This window comes from Papio anubis, chromosome 2 (assembly GCF_008728515.1).
Source record: "Papio anubis isolate 15944 chromosome 2, Panubis1.0, whole genome shotgun sequence".
NCBI lineage: Eukaryota > Metazoa > Chordata > Mammalia > Primates > Cercopithecidae > Papio > Papio anubis.
The window spans coordinates 187,790,913-187,808,219 of record NC_044977.1 but is presented as its reverse complement, the minus strand read 5'-3'; the positions used below and the strand labels follow the sequence as shown (position 1 = coordinate 187,808,219).

General features: G+C 39.9%; 1 long non-coding RNA gene across 2 annotated transcripts in view; it reads right to left on the bottom strand.

Annotated features, from left to right (window-relative positions):
• Nucleotides 1-2,468: 2,468 nt before the first annotated feature.
• Nucleotides 2,469-17,307, bottom strand: part of LOC108584411 — a 32,080-nt gene continuing 17,241 nt past the window's right edge. For both annotated transcript variants that reach the window (XR_001899436.3, XR_002520633.2), the window contains 2 exons: nucleotides 15,384-15,478; nucleotides 2,469-3,190 (listed from right to left, as the gene is read on the bottom strand). This is a non-coding gene — a long non-coding RNA (uncharacterized LOC108584411). The remainder of the gene's footprint in view (nucleotides 3,191-15,383; nucleotides 15,479-17,307) is intronic.

Genomic DNA, 17,307 nt, shown 5'->3' with positions numbered 1-17,307 from the left:
TACTGTATTAAGGAAGTAGAAGCCACTGGCAAGGGAAGTCTCTCATTTTACCACAGCCAATATATTCTGCCATCCCTCTGTTACTGAGATGGAATGTCTCTGCCCTTTCCAAGAGACCCCTTGAAAAAGGAGCATCGTCCTCACATGTTCTAGATCCACTGCCACCACCTAAGTATAAGCCATAATTAACTCTTGCCTATATTGCTGCAACAAGTTCCTAATAACTTTTCTCTCTGATTTTCCATATTTTCCTTTCTCTTGCCCCAGTACAATACATTCACTACCTAGGAGTCAGTGTTCTTTTTAAAGATGTATCATATTTTGTCACACCTGCTTAAAAGCTTAAAACCATCCAATGGCTTTCCAACTAGTATATAATTTGAAATTTTCATGTTGATTTAAAAAAATACATAGTCCTTGGTTACTGTTTCGCCTCATCTTCTGTTGTTCTCATTCCCCTTTTCTCCAGCCATGCACTCTACGCTGATTCCTGTTGTACAGCACTTATATTTGTTATTACTTCTGCTTAGAATGCTCGTCTCCTCCATATTCATAAGGATGGCTCCTGTCTGTCCTTCAGATGTTGGCTTTAAAAATCATCTTTTCAGAAATGACTACCTTCATTATACAGTAATCCAACTTTAATTTCTGTCACTAAACTGATTTACATGTCTTAATGGAAATACCGCTATCTGATATCTAGAGGAAGAAGACAAGGGAAGTTAATCCACGGCAGACTGCTGCCTGCTACAGGGTTGCTGAATTCATAGTTCTCACAAAATACGAGCAAGGAATAAATCTCTCATTTTTATAACAGCAAGTTATTGGGTGCTTTGTTTTCACAGCAAAGCTGCTCAATAACAGCTTGTATTAGTATAACTATCTTGAAAACCACATGAACTAGTCACCCTCTGAAACTCAGCAAGGACACAGCTACCGTGGAGGGAACCATTGTGTGAGCTTTAAAGAAAAGGCAGCTTGCTGGGTGGACAAGTGGGATGTTCTGTTCTAGGCAAAGTGAGATATGCAGTGGCCTGGGGAATAGAAGGTATGTGAAATGTTTACAACATTCTAAGTTGTTTAGTGAGCTGAAATGTGAAGAGACTGAGGGAAAATTGAGAAACATGAGGAAACAATAAGCTGGGCCAGACTGTAGAGGGCCTGAAACGTAACCTGGGTCCTATCTATAGTCCAATAATATAAGCTTTAAATTACGGCTGCTTTGAGCAGAACCGGGTGTTAGAAAGTTTACTCAGGAGGGAGTTTGAAGTGTCCCAGGAACAGTGAAAAGACAGCAAGGAAGTTTACTGAAATAATCTTGGTAAGCTATTTTGAAGGTTTGGAATAAGATAATCAGACATTTGATTATTTCTAGATGAGGAATCTGTGAGACTAGACAAGAGTTTTTTCACTTTTCTTCTTTTTGTTTTAGTCTCAGTGACTCAAAGGTTCTTATATTTTTCTATATCTTAGGCAATTAATACATTTATTACTTACATCTAAACAGGAGAAAAAATATAAGCCATCAAGGCGGTAAAAAGGAAAGACCAAATGTCACTACTTTTCCTTTACACATGATCTGATTCCCTGTCCATGCCCCTCTATCCTTTATTTAAACATCACTTTTCTGAGTGTGGCATTGTTTCAAATGGTAAAACGTATCACAGAAAATCAAAAGTAATGACAACACAATCTCTATTTCTCCGTCTTCTGCCTATTTACTGTGTGCCACCTTGAATTATTTTGGAACAAGCTGTCATCAACCAGGTTGTCAGTCACAATCTCCTTCATTCATCCCTGAATGCTCTTACTTTATAGTTCCCATAACATGAGCTTTTCATTCACTTTTTCAAATCTGTATCTGTAACTTACACTTCTCTTTTGACCTTTGGTTCTAACCACAGACAGACAGACACACACACATGCACACACACACACACACACACACACACCCCATCCTTAGACACTTCCTAATGCAGTTGGCTCACAGAATGTATGGTGATATTTTTAAACGAACTTTCTTGAAACTGAGATAGAGAAGAAAATACGGGAAGTAATCTGACACACAAAAATGAGACAAAAATGTTCCTATGAGATCACGCAAGTAAACTGAACAGTAAACCCTGGCGACTCTTTATGGTAGTTATTGTTTCTCATAATTTAAACACATATCAACATACAATTTGAGCCTCAAAAGAATTCTATAGTTTACATTCATGGAAAGTATTTGAATAAAAAAAGAATTCTGTAGTTTAGGCTAGGTACATAGATCATGCTGATTTTATAAAAACCATACATAGTCCAGGAGTGGTGGCTCAAACCTGTAATCCCAGCACTTTGGGAGCCTTAGGAAGGAGGATTGCTTGAGGCCAGAAGTTCAAGACTGGCCTAGGCAACATAACAAAGCCCAAGTCCCTAGAAAAAAAAATTAAATTAGCCAGGTGTTGTAGCATGTGCTTATAGTCCTAGCTAGTCAGCAGGCTGAGGCGGGAGGATTGCTTGAACCCAGGAGTTCAAGGGTGCAGTGAGCTATGATAACACCACTGCATTCCAGCCTAGTCTATAGAGGGTGACCCTGTATCTATTAAAGGGAAATAAAAGAGCAACATGTCAGTATGTGGCAGGGTCAGCTTCACGAGCATGTGATGTGTGCAGTCGTACAGAGCCCTAGAAAAGTCTGTGCTTGATTCAATCCTCTGTGCTATTGCCAACAGAAAGTTTTTGAACATGGAATCTTACTTTTTGATTTTGCACTGGGACTATAAATTATGTAGGTAATACTGGGTTTAAGAGATGAGAATTATGCAAGGATACACAAAAACCTAATTGGCAGATTCAAAGAAAAGAACATCGAGATAACTTACTTGCAATCCAATGACGTTTTCATAACTTGGTGCTGCCTAAGATCAGATAGTGGATCCGTATCTTCTGAACTGCGTTTTCCAAGTTTTGTAGCTTGTAAAGGCACTTTAACTACAAGCCTATCAACACTATATCCAATACAGAAGAAACAGTGAGACTCGACGTTTATTTTTCTGTTTATTGAAAATAATATCAGATCTTAGGCCAAGTGTTTTTGACTGCGAATGAATAGCTAGCAGGAAAACGAATCCTAAGACACACTCATTCACAGGGAAGATGGTTGTGTGTTATTAAAACAGATGGACTTCCTGAGGCTGACAGCTTCAGTCTGAAGTAACAAGGCCATTAGGAATAAACAGAGTGCATATGAACATGTAGAACAATAGATAAATGACTTATTTGTATAAATGAAAATTATAAAGACCATTAATTGCCCACACACTGATATTATGCCCCTCTAACTCTACCAGGGATTAACTGAAAACTTGTATATTGGGAAGATATGAAGGAAAAGATAGTTTGCCTTTAACTTTTCAAATACCCATTTCAAAAAATGACATGCCTAAATCTTCCAGAGATGCATCATTTTACTACAGTTAAAGAAATTCTCTTCAGGCAATATGTATGAAAATATTTTGAGAAGATCTGTGCACTTTTCAACAATACTGGGACATATAAGGTGCAGGCAATGAACGTTTTGGCTTTTAGAATGTAGGTACAAATTAACTAAAATAGGGCAAAATTAAAGGCACAAAGTGCTTTCCAGTTTTCCACTTAGGGCCTTATCAAAAACTCTTCTCTTTTTTTTTGATACAGGCATACCTCATTTTTTACTCTTCACTTTATTGCACTTTACAGATTTATCTTTTTTAAGAAATTGAAGGTCTGTGGCCACCCTGTGTTCAGTGAGTCTACTGGTGCCATGTTTCAACCAGTATGTGCTCACTTCGTGTCTAGTTGTCACGTTTTGATATTTCTCACAATATTTCAAATTTTAAATTATTATTATAATTTCTGATATGGTGATCTGTGATCAGGGATATTTGATGGCACTATTGCAATTTAAGGAAGAGGGACGCACACCACCAACTTATCCACAGAGATGGTAAACTCAAAAGATAAATGGTTTTTTGTATTCTGATGGCTCCACTGACTGACCATTCCCCCATTTCTCTCCTTTTTCCTGAGATTAAACAATATTGAAGTTAGGCCAGTGAACACCCCTCCAATGGTCCCAAATGTTCAAGTGAAAGGAAGAGTGGCCCTTCTCTCACTTTAAATCAAAAGCTAGGATGACAAAGCTTAGTGAGAAAGGCACATCACAAGGCAAGATAGGCCAAACTCTATGGCACTTGTGCCAAACAGCTTATGAGTGCAAAGGAAAAGTTCTTGAGAGAAATTAAATGTGCTAATCTAGTGAACACACAAATGATATGGAAATGAAACAACCTTGTTGCTGATATGGAGAAAGTTCTGAGTGATTTAGAATATCAAACCAGCCAAAAACATGCCCCTAAGCCAAAGTCAAATCTAGGGCAACATCCTAACTCTCTTCAATTCTCTGGAAGCTTGGAGAGGTGAGGAAGCTGCAGAGGAAAATTTGAAACTAGTAGAGATTGTTTCAGGAGACTTAAAAGCAGAAGGGGTCTCCATAGCATAAAAGTGCAAGGTGAACCATTAAGGGAGTTGCTGATGCAGAAAGTTATATGGAAGATCTAGCTAAGATAATTGATGGAGATATCTACACTAAATAACAGATTTTCAGTCTAGACAAAACAGCCTTCTGTTGGAAGAAAATGCCATGTAGGACTTTCATAGCTGGAGAGTAGAAGTCAGTGCCTGGCTTCAAAGCTTCAAAGGATAGGCTGCCTCTCTTGTGAGGGATTAATGCAGCTGGTGACTTTAAGGTGAAGCCAATGTTCATTTACTAGTCCAAAAATCCTAGGGCCCCTAAGAATTATGCTAAATCTACTGTGCTCGTGCTCTGCAAATGGAACAACAAAGACTGGATGATCACATATCTATTTACAATATGGTTTATTGAATATCTAAAGCCCACTCCTGAGACTTATTGCTTAGAAAAATAGATGCCTTTCAAAATATTACTGCTCACTCACAATGCCCTCGGTCACCCAAGAGCTCTGTAATAAAGACATATAAGGAGATTAATGTTGTTATCATGTCTGCTAGCACAATGTACATTCTGCAGCCTATGGACCAAACAGTAATTTCAACTTTCAAGTTTTAATATTTTAGAAATGTGTTTTATAAGTCTAAAGCTGCCATTGACAGTAATTTTCTGATTGATCTGCACAAAGCAAATTGAAAGCATTCTGCAAAGAATTCACCATTCTACAGGCCATTAAGAACGTGCTTCATGGTAAGAGGTCAAAATATTGACATTAACAGGAGTTTGGAAGAAGTCAATTCCAACCCTTATGGAGGACTTTGAAGGATTCAAAACTTCAGGGGAGGGGAAGTCACTGCAGATGTTTTGGAAACGGCAAGAGAACTAGAATTTGAAGTAGAACCGGAATATGTGACTGAATTGCTGCAATCTCATGATCAAACGTGTATAAATGATTAGTGACTTTTAATGAATAAGCAGAGAAAGTGGTTTTTCAAATGGAACCTAGTTCTGGTGAAGACGCTGTGAACATTGTTGAAATGACAACAAAATATTTGGAACGTTACACAAACTTGGTAAAACAGCATAAGGTTTGAGAGGATTAACTCCATTTTGAAAGAATTCTTACTGAGAGTAAAATGCTATTAAACAACATCACATGCTGCAGAGAGTCAATTGATGCAACAAACTTTTTTGTTATCATATTTTAAGAATTGCCACAGCCACCTCAACCTTCAGCAATCACCAGTTTGGATAGTCAGCAGCCATCAGCATCAAGGCCAGACCATTCACCAGGAAATAATTGTAATTTTCTGAAGCACAGATTATTTCCAGCACTTTTTAGCAATAAATTATTTTTAATTAAGGTATGTGTGTATATGTGTGTGTGTGTGTATATATATATAATTTTTTGTGTGTGTGTGTGACGGAGTCTTGCTTTGTCACCCAGGCTGGAGTGCAGTGGCGCAATCTCGGCTCACTGCAAGCTCCCCCTGCCGGGTTCACGCCATTCTCCCACCTCAGCCTCCCGAGTAGCTGGGACTACAGGTGTCCGCCACCATGCCCAGCTAATTTTGTTTTTGTATTTTTTTTTTTTTTTTTTTTGAGACGGTGTCTCGCTCTGTCACCCAGGCTGGAGTGCAGTGGTGCGATCTCGGCACACTGCAAGCTCCACCTCCCGGGTTCACACCATTCTCCTGCCTCAGCCTCCCAAGTAGCTGGGACTACAGGCGCCCACTACCACGCCCGGCTAATTTTTTTGTATTTTTATAGAGACGGGGTTTCACCCTGTTAGCCAGGATGGTCTCGATCTCCTGACCTCCTGATCCGCCCGCCTCGGCCTCCCAAAGTGCTGGGATTACAGGCGTGAGCCACCGCGCCTGGCTTTTTTGTATTTTTAGTATAGACGGGGTTTCACCGTGTTAGCCAGGATGGTCTCAATCTCCCGACCTCCTGATCCACCTGCCTTGGCCTCCCAAAGTGCTGGGATTACAGGCATGAACCTATTGCACACTTAATAGACTACAGAATAGTTTAAACACACCTTTTATAGGCACGAGAAAACAAATAAAAAATATGATTTGCTTTATTCAAGTATTTGCTTTGTTGCAGTGGTCTGGAACCAAACACACAGTATCTTCAAGGTAGGCCTGTATGGGTGACATCAGTGAATTTTTAAATCCTTTTATGTTGTAAAAATACTTTGAGGGAAAGAAACTACTTTAATTGTGTTGCATTTAAAATTACTTTTAAAAATGTACCTTAATGATACAATTCACATGTAAATGCTATCAAAGGTAGGACCTGGCCAGGTGTGGTGGCTCATGCCTGTAATCCAAGGGTTTTGGGAGGCTGAGGCGGACGGATCACGAGGTCAAGAGTTCGAGACCAGCCTGACCAACATGGTGAAACCCCCTCTCTACTAAAAATACAAAAAAATAACCAGGTGTGGTACACACCTGTCATCCCAGATACTCAGAAGGCTGAGGCAGGAGAATCACTTGAACCCAGGAGGCAGAAGTTGTAGTGAGCCAAGATCACACCTCTGCACTCCAGCCTGGGCAACAGAGGGAGACTCCATCTCAAAAAAAAAAAAAAAAAAAAAAAAGGTAGGACCTATCTCTTTTGTTCATAAAATATCCTGTTCATGTAGACCAGTTCTTTCACATGGTTTTCATTCAGTAAATATCCCCTGAATAAGTGAATAGGATTAGGTTGAAAATACAAAGGTCTAGAGAAGTTATATTTGTTCCTTAATATGACAAAAATTTGTGATCAACAGAAAAAAACATATTCAGAATTACTGCAAGGTATTGACTACAGAAAGCAAAATTCCGATTAATTATAAATGCAAACACAGCAGGAAGAATTTTCAATTGTACCAGATTGGCTTGTCTGATTATATAAAGGGAAAGTCAGTGAAGTTAACTGTTTTAAACCAGAAGTATACAGCTGGTGCCTCATGGGTTGTATCAAACAAGCAGATGTGTTTATGTGTTATTTTTTAAAAATTGAGCCAATTTCTTAAAAATAGTAAGGAGATATCACACAGAAGTAAAGCTTTTCTATAAAAATATAAAGATCTTGTACTACCAAATCTGCATTTCTAGATAGACACAATTTGCTGAAGATAGTAAGCTGCTGATCCCAGTAACAGATCATAAATGCAACAGCTTTCTATAGTCCCCACCAATCATTTCTGCCTCTCTGATATTTTATCTTGCCTGTAATTAACTTCATTTCCCTATCTGACCCCTATGTGAACTTCAGTTTGTGACTGTGCTTCAAATAACCTGAAGATTAATTGGCATGCATGTTATCCGACTTTTATCTGAAGATCAACTATAGTGTGTGAATAAATTCTGATTTTATCTACTAAAACCTTGTGTAGGCAAAGACAAAATTATATCCCTTTTTAAGGAGGCAGGTTACAAGTGTATTCAAATGGAATATTGTTTTCTGACCTTCCAAAGGCATTGCCAAGCACTCACCACTTATTTTATTTTATTTTATTATTGTATTTTTATTATACTTTAAGTTCTGCAGTACGTGTGCATAATGTGTAGGTTTGTTACATAGGTATACATGTGCCATATTGGTTTGCTGCACCCATCAACCCATCATCAACATTAGGTATTTCTCCTAATGCTATCCCTCCCCTGGCCCCTCACCCCCTGACAGGTCCCAGTGTGTGATATTCTCCTCTCTGTGTCCATCTGTTCTCATTGTTCAACTCCCACTTATGAGTGAGAGCATGTGGTGTTTGATTTTCTGTTCTTATGTTAGTTTGCTTGGAATGATGGTTTCCGCCTTCATCTATGTCCCTGCAAAGGACATGAACTCATCCTTTTTAATGGCTACATAGTATTCCGTGGTATATATGTGCCACATTTTCTTTATCCAGTCTCTCATTGATGGGCATTTGGGTTGGTTCCAAGTCTTTGCTGCTGTGAACAATGCCACAATAAACATATATGTGCATGTGTCTTTATAGTAGAATGACTTATAATCCTTTGGGTATATACCTAGTAATGGGACTGGCTGGGTCAGACGGTATTTCTACTTCTATGTCCTTGAGGAATTGCCACACTGTCTTCCACAACGGTTGAACTGATTTACACTCCCACCAACAGTGTAAAAGCGTTCCTATTTCTCCACATCCTCTCCAGCATCTGTTGTTTCCTGACTTTTTAATGATTGCCATTCTAAATGGCATGATATGGTCTCTCATTGTGGTTTTGATTTGTATTTCTCTAATGGCTAGTGATCATACGCTTTCTTTCATATGTTTGTTGGCTGCATAAATGTCTTCTTTCCAGAAGTGTCTGTTCATATCCTTTGCCCACTTTTTGATGGGGTTGTTTTTTTCTCTTGTGAATCTGTTTAAGTTCTTTGTAGATTCTGGATATTAGCCCTTTGTCAGATGGATAGATTGCAAAATTTTTCTCCCATTCTGTAGGATGCCTGTTCACTCTGATGATAGTTTGTTTTGCTGTGCAGAAAATGTTTAATTTAATCAGATCCCATTTGTCTATTTTGGCTTTTGTCACCATTGCTTTTGGTGTTGCAGTCATCAAGTCTTTGCCCATGCCTATGTCCTGAATAGTATTGCCTAGGTTTTCTTCTAGGGTTTTTATGGTTTTAGGACTTATGTTTAAGTCTTTAATCCATCTTGAGTTAATTTTTGTATAAGGTGTAAGGAAGTGATCCAGTTTCAGCTTTCTGCATATGGCTAGCCCGTTTTCCCAACACTATGTATGAAATAGGGAACCCTTTCCCCACTGCTTGTTTTTATCAGGTTTGTTAAAGATCAGATGGTTGTAGATGTGTGGCATTATTTCTGAGGCCTCTGTTCTGTTTCATTGGTCTATATCTCTGTTTTGTTACCAGTACTATGCTGTTTTGGTTACTGTAGTCTTGTAGTATAGCTTGAAGTCAGGCAGCATGATCCCTCTAGCTTTGTTCTTTTTGCTTAGGATTGTTTTGGCTATGTGGGCTCCTTTTTGGTTCCATATAAAATTTAAAGTTGTTTTTTCCAATTCTGTGAAGAAAGTCTATGGTAGCTTGATCGGGATAGCATTGAATCTATAAATTACTTTGGGCAGTGTGGCCATTTTGATGATATTAATTCTTCCTATCCATGAGCATGGAATGTATTTTTCATTTGTGTCCTCTCTTATTTCCTTGAGCAGTAGTTTGTAGTTCTCCTTGAAGAGGTCCATCACATCTCTTGTAAGTTGTATTCCTAGGTATTTTATTCTTTTTGTAGCAATTGTGGTGGGTGTTCACTCATGATTTGGCTGTTTGTCTGCAATTGGTGTGTAGGAATTCTTGTGATTTTTGCTCATTGATTTTGTACCCTGAGACTTTGCTGACATTGCTTATCGGCTTAAGGAGATTTTGGGCTGAGATGATGGGGTTTTTTAAATGTACAATCGTGTCATCTGCAAACAGAGATGTTCAACTTCTTCATTTAGTACCTGAATACTCTTTATTTTTTTATCTTGCCTGACAACCTGGCCAGAACTGCCAATACTATGTTGAATAGGAGTGGTGAGAGAGGGCATCCTTGTCTTGTGCCGGTTTTCAAAGGGAATGCTTCCAGTTTTTGCCCATTCAGTATGATATTGTCTGTGGGTTTGTCATAAATAGCTATTATTTTGAGATACTTTCCATCAGTGCCTAGTTTATTGATAGTTTTTAGCATGAATGGCTGTTGAATTTTGCTGAAGGGCTTTTCTGTATCTATTGAGATAATCATGTGGCTTTTGTCATTGATTCTGTTTATATGATGGATTATGTTTATTGATTTTTGTGTGTTGAACCAGCCTTGCATCCCAGCAATGAAGCTGACTTGACCGTGGTGGATAAGCTGTTTGATGTGCTACTGGATTTGGTTTGCCGTTTTTTTTTTAATTGAGGATTTTTGCATCAATGTTCATCAGGCATATTGGCCTGAAATTTTCTTTTTTTGTGTGTGTCTCTGGCAGGTTTTGGCATCAGGATTATGCTGGCCTCATAAAATGAGTTAGGGAGGATTCTGTCTTTTTCTATTGTCCGGAATAGTTTCAGAAGGAATGGTACCAGCTCCTCTTTGTACCTCTGGTAGAATTCAGCTGTGAATCTGTCTGGTCCTGGACTTTTTTGGTTGGTAGGCTCTTAATTGCTGCCTCAATTTCAGAACTTTTTATTGGTCTATTCAGGGATTTGACTTCTTTCTGGTTTAGTCTTGGGAGGGTGTATGTGTCCAGGAATTTATCCTTTTCTTCTAGATTTTCTAGTTTATTTGCATAGAGGTGTTTATAGTATTATCTGATGGTAGTTTGTATTTCTGTGGGATCAGTGGTGATATCCCCTTTATCATTCTTTATTGCATCTATTTGATTCTTCTTTCTTTTCTTCTTTATTAGTCTGGATAGTGGTCTATTTTGTTGATCTTTTCAAAAAGCCAGCTCCTGGATTCATTGATTTTTTGCAGGGTTTTTTTTGTCTCTGTCTCCTTCAGTTCTGCTCTGATCTTGGTTATTTCCTGTATCAGGGAAAACCCCACCCCTGATATTCAACGTGGATTCTTTTCTATTTCTCTAAGTATCGGCTGCTCTGATAAATAAAGGGAAAGAGTACAAAAGAGAGAGATTTTAAAGCTGGGTGTCTGGGGGAGACATCACATGTCAGCAGGTTCTGTGATGCTCCCAGAGCTGTAAAACCGGCAAATTTTTATTAGCGATTTTCAAAAGGGGGAGGGAGTGTACGAATAGGGTATGGGTCACAGAGATCACATGCTTCACAAGGTAATAAAATGTCACAAAGCAAATGGAGACAGAGCGAGATCACAGGACCACGGCATGGGCAAAATTAAAATTGCTAATGAAGTTTTGGGCACACATTGTCATTGATAACATCTTATCAGGAGACAGGTTTTGAGAGCAGACAACCGGTCTGACCAAAATTTATTAGGCATGAATTTCCTCATCCTAATAAGCCTGGGGGTGCTACAGGAGACTGGAGCTTATTTCATCCCTTTATCTTTGACCGTAAAAGACAGCCTCTCCCAAAGTGGCCATTTTAGAGGCCTACCCTCGGGGTGCATTCTCTTTCTCAGGGATGTTCCTTGCTGAGAAAAAGAATTCAGTGATATTTCTCCTGTTTGCTTTTGAAAGAAGAAAAATATGACTCTCTTCCGCCCAGCTCACCAGCAGTCAGAATTTAATGTTATCTCCCTTGTTCCCTGCACATTGCTGTTATCCTGTTCTTTTTTCAAGGTGCCCAGATTTCATACTGTTCAAGCACACATGCTCTACAATTTGTGCAGTTAACACAATCACCACAGGGTCCTGAAGTGACACATCTTCCTCAGCTTACAAAGATGATGGGATTCAGAGATTAAAGTAAAGACAGGCGTAGGAAATCACAAGGGTATTGATTGGGGAAGTGATAAGTGTCCATGCAATCTTCACAATTTATGTTCAGAGATTGCAGTAAAGACAGGTGTAAGAAATGATAAAAGTATTAATTTGGGGAACTAATAAATGTCCATGAAATCTTCACAATTTATGTTATTCTGCCATAGCTTCAGCCGATCCCTCTCTAGTTCTTTTAATTGTAATGTTATAGTGTCAATTTTAGATCTTTCCTGTTTTCTCTTATGGGCATTTAGTGCTATAAATTTCCCTCTACCCACTGCTTTAAATGTGTCCCAGAGACTCTGGTATGTTGTGTCTTTGTTCTCATTGATTTCAAAGAACATCTTTATTTCTGCCTTCATTTTGTTATTTACCCAGTAGTCATTCAGGAGCAGGTTGTTCAGTGTCCATGTAGTTGTGCACTTTTGAGGGAGTTTCTTAATCCGGAATTCTAATTTGATTGCACTGTGGTCTGAGAGACTGTGATGATTTCCCTTCTTTTGCATTTGCTGAGGAGTGTTTTACTTCCAATTATGTGGTCAATTTTAAGAGAAGTGCGATATGGTGCTGAGAACAATGTACATTCTGTTGATTTGGGGTGTAGAGTTCTGTAGATGTCTATTAGGTCTGCTTGTTCCAGAGCTGAGTTCAAGTCCTGCATATCTGTTAGTTTTCTGTCTCATTGAGCTGTCTAATATTGACAGTGGGGTGTTTAAGTCTCCCACAATTATTGTGTGGGAGTCTAAGTCTCTTTGTAAGAACTTACTTTATGAATCTGCGTGCTCCTGTATTGGGTGCATATATATTTATGAGAGTTAGCTCTTCTTGTTGCTTTGATGTCTTTACCATTATGTAGTGGCCTTCTTTTTCTCTTTTGGTCTTTCTTGGTTTAAAGCCTGTTTTATCAGAGACTAGGATTGCAACCTCTGCTTTTTTTTGCTTTCTATTTGCTTGGTAAATGTATCTCCATCCCTTTATTTTGAGCCTATGTTTGTCTTCGCATGTGAGATGAGTCTCCTGAATACAGCACAGCGATAGGTCTTGACTCTTTATCCAATTTGCCAGTCTGTGTCTTTTAATTGGAGCCCTTTGCCTGTGTACACTTAAGGTTAATATTGTTATGTGTGAATTTGACCCTGCCATTATGATGCTAGCTGGTTATTTTGCCCGTTAGTTGATGCAGTTTCTTCATAGCATCAATGGTCTTTACAATTTGCTATGTTTTTGCAGTGTTGGTACCAGCTGTTCCTTTCCATGTTTAGTGCTTCCTTCAAGAGCTCTTGTAGGGCAGGCCTGTTGGTGATGAAATCTCTCAGCATTTCCTTTTCTGTAAAGGATTTTATTTCTTCTGCGCTTATGAAGTTTAGTTTTGCTGGATATGAGATCCTAGGTGGAAAATTATTTTCTTTAAGAATGTTGAATACTGGTCCCCACTCTCTTCTGACTTGTAGGGTTTCTGCTGAGAGATCTGCTGTTAGTCTGATGGGCTTCCCTTTGTGGCTAACCCAAACTTTCTCTCTGGCTGCCCTTAATATTTTTTTCATCATTTCAACCTTGGTGAATCTGACGATTATGTGTCTTGGGTTGCTCTTCTTAAGGAGTATCTTTGTTGTGTTCTCTGTATTTCCTGAATTTGAATGCTGCCCTGTCTTGCTAGGTTGGGGAAATTCTCCTGGATAATATCCTGAAGAGTGTTTTCCAGCCTGATTCCATTCTCCCCATCACTATCAGGTATACCAATCAAATACAGATGTGGTCTTTTCACATAGTCCCATACTTCTTGGAGGCTTTGTTCATTTATTTTCACTCTTTATTCTCTAATCTTGTTTTCTCACTTTATTTCATTGAGTTGATCTTCAATCTCTGATATCCTTTCTTCTGCTTGATCGTTTGGCTATTGATACTTGTGTATGCTACACGAAGTTCTCATGCTGTGTTTTTCAGCTTCATCAGATCATTTGTGTTCTTCTCTAAACTGGTTATTCTAGTTAGCAATTCATCTAACCTTTTTTTCAAGGTTCTTTGCTTCATTGCATTGGGTTAGAACATGCTCCTTTAGCTTGGAGGAGTTTGTTATTACCCACCTTCTGAAGCCTACTTCTATCAGTTCATCAAACTCATTCTCCATCCAGTTTTGTTCCCTTGCTGGTGAGGAGTTGTGATCCTTTGGAGGAGAAGAGGCATTCTGGTTTTTGGAATTTTCAGCCCTTTTGTGCTGATTTCTCCCCATCTTCGTGGATTTATCTACCTTTGGTCTTTGAAGTCGGTGACCTTTGGATGTGGTCTCTGAGTAGACATCCTTCATGTTGATGTTGATTCTATTCCTTTTGGTTTGTTAGTTTTCGTTCTAACAGTGAGGCCCCTCTGCTGTAGGTCTGCTGGAGTTTGCTAGAGGTCTGCTGCAGACCCTGTTTTCCTGGGTGTCACTGGCAGAGGCTGCAGACCAGTAAAGATTGCTGTCTGTTCCTTCCTCTAGTAGCTTTGTCCCAGAGGGACACCTGCCAGATGCCAGCCAGAGCTCTCCTGTATGAGGTGTCTGTCGGCCCCTACTGGGAGGTGTCCCCTAGTCAGGATATGTGAGGGTCAGGGACCCACTTGAGGAGGCACTCTGTCCCTTATCAGAGCTTGAATGCTGTGCTGGTAGGTCCACTGCTGTCTTCAGAGCTGCCAGGTAGGGACATTTAAGTCTGCTGAAGCTGCGCCCACAACCACCCCTTCCCCCAGGTGCTCTGTCCCAGGGAGGTGGGTGTTTTAACTATACGTCCCTGACTGGGGCTGCTGCCTTTTTTTCAGAGATGCTTGCTCAGAGAGGAGACAGTCTGGCCACAGAGGCCTTGCTGAGCTGGGGTGGACTCCACGCAGTTCAAACTTCCAGGTGGCTTTGATTACACTGTGAGGGTGAAACCACCTACTCCAGCCTCAGCAGTGGTAGATGCCCTTCCCCCTACCAAGCCCGAGCATCCCAGGTTGAGCTGAGACTGCTGCTGTTCTGGCAGGGAGAATTTCAAGCCAGTGGATCATAGCTTGCTGGTTTCTGTGGCGGTGGGACCCGCCTAGCCAGACTACTTAGCTCCCTGGCTTCAGCCCCATTTGCAGGGGACTGAATGGTGCTGTCTCGCTGGCATTCCAGGCGTCACTGGGATGTGAAAAAAAAAAAAAAATTCCTGCAGCTAGCTCAGTGTCTACCCAAATGGCTGCCCAGTCTTGTGCTGAAAAACCCAGGACCCTGGTGGTGTAGGCACCAGAAGGAATCTCTTGGTCTGCAGGTTACAAAGACCATGGGGAAAACACAGTATCTGGGCCGGAGTGCACAGTACAGTCCCTAATGGCTTCCCTTGGCTGGGAGAGGGAGTTCCTTGACCCCTTGGACTTCCCGGGTAAGGCGATGCCCCACGCTGCTTAGGCTCGCCCTCCTTGGGCTGCATCCACTGTCCAACCAGTCCCAGGGAGATGAACCAGGTACCTCAGTTGGAAATGTAGAAATCACCCACCTTCCACATCAATCTCTCTGGGAGCTACAGACTGGAGCTGTTCCTATTCGGCCATCTTGTCAGCCTATCCGCACTGACCATTTATTTAAAGGAATCTCAAATAGAATTTTTATAGAAAAATTTCAATGAAAGCACTCAACATCCAATAGCAACTCTTATTTAAACAGTATAGCATGCTATAAAACAGTAGTGAATATAAACTTAAGAGTTCAATAATTTGATTCCAGCAGCTTTTTACTTCCAAATTTGACTTTGAGACAAAGAGAGCTGTATAAACAGATTTACAACTAGAAGGCAACTAACCCATAACTGGAAATAAATTTGATCAGAACTGAAATAAATCAAATACATTAAAAAACTGTAGAGTTATTAGTGCATACAAGCAGCTGACAAGTAAGTGGTCCCTGAATTGGAATAGATATTAATGGAAAAAATCAAAATATTAAATGTACATTGTACAAAACAGAGTATATGCAATCTACATAAACAGTGTGGCAGTTGTGGTAAAAAATAAAGTGCTGGGAAAGGAGTCTTATGATAGCCTGAAACCAACTTATAAAAATGTCCTCGGGTCCATCTGCAGTGATAACCTACTTGAGGATGGGACCTGCTTTTAGGTGCCACCACAGTCACCTAATTCAGTGGTGTGTTAATTAGGCACCTCCTATCTATCTATTATGTAAAGTTTAATTTGGGCTATTGTGAGTAATGTTGCCATGACTATGTATATACATCTTAAATGGATGTAAGCACCAGTTTCCCTTCAGCATATACCCAGGAATGAAATTGATGTGTCCTAAAGAATATAAATATTTTAAATTTTATTAGATACTCTATAAACAGCCTTCTTGAGTAGTTTTACACTTTTACACTTAAACCAACAGCATAACACAATTCTATTTGTGCTTACACTTCATATATTTTCTGTCTTTTTCATCAGAGCCTTTTCATGGCTTCTTACTGTAGTTTTAATTTTTGTTTTTCTGGTGACTATAAAGGTTGATCTATGTAGATACCCTTTTCTTTGTGAAGTATCTGTTCAAAAGTCTTGCCCTATTTTGTTTCTTTTTTTAGCTGTTTTGATTTTGCCTATTTTTATGGGCTGTTTATCCTTTTATCTGTTCTTTACTGATTGGTCAGAATTCTTTGTACATTTGACGTATGAGTTCTTTGTCAGATATGCATGTTAAAATTCTATTCTCCGAGTCTCTGTGTTGGCCTTTATTAGTGTAAATTTAATGAAATTTAATTTATCAATCTTTTCCTATATATTTAGTTCTTTATGTGTCTTATTGAGAAAAATTTTGGCCATCCCCAAATTATGAAGATACTCTTTTTTCTTTTCTTTCTTTCTTTCTTTCCTTCTCTCTCTCTCCCTTCCTTCCTTCTGTCTTTCTTTCTTTCTCTCTCTCTTCCTTCCTTCTTTCTCTCTCTCTCTCTTTCTTTCTCTCTCTCTCTCTCTCTTCCTTCCTTCCTTCCGTCTCTCTCTCTCTCTCTCCCCTTCCTCCCTTCCTTCTTTTTTTTTTTTTTTTTTTTTTGAGATGGAGTCTTGCTGTGTCACCCAGGCTGGAGTGCAGTGGCCGGATCTCAGCTCACTGCAAGCTCCGCCTCCCGGGTTCCCGCCATTCTCCTGCCTCAGCCTCCCGAGTAGCTGGGACTACAGGCGCCGCCACCTCACCCGGCTAGTTTTTTTTGTATTTTTTAGTAGAGACGGGGTTTCACCCTGTTAGCCAGGATGGTCTCGATCTCCTGACCTTGTGATCCACCCGCCTCGGCCTCCCAAAGTGCTGAGATTACAGGCGTGAGCCACCGCACCCGGCCCCTTCCTTCCTTTCTTTCTTCCTTTCTTTCTTCCTTGACGGAGTCTTGCTGTGTCACCAGGCTGGAGTGTAGTGGCACCATCTTGGCTCACTGCAACCTCTGC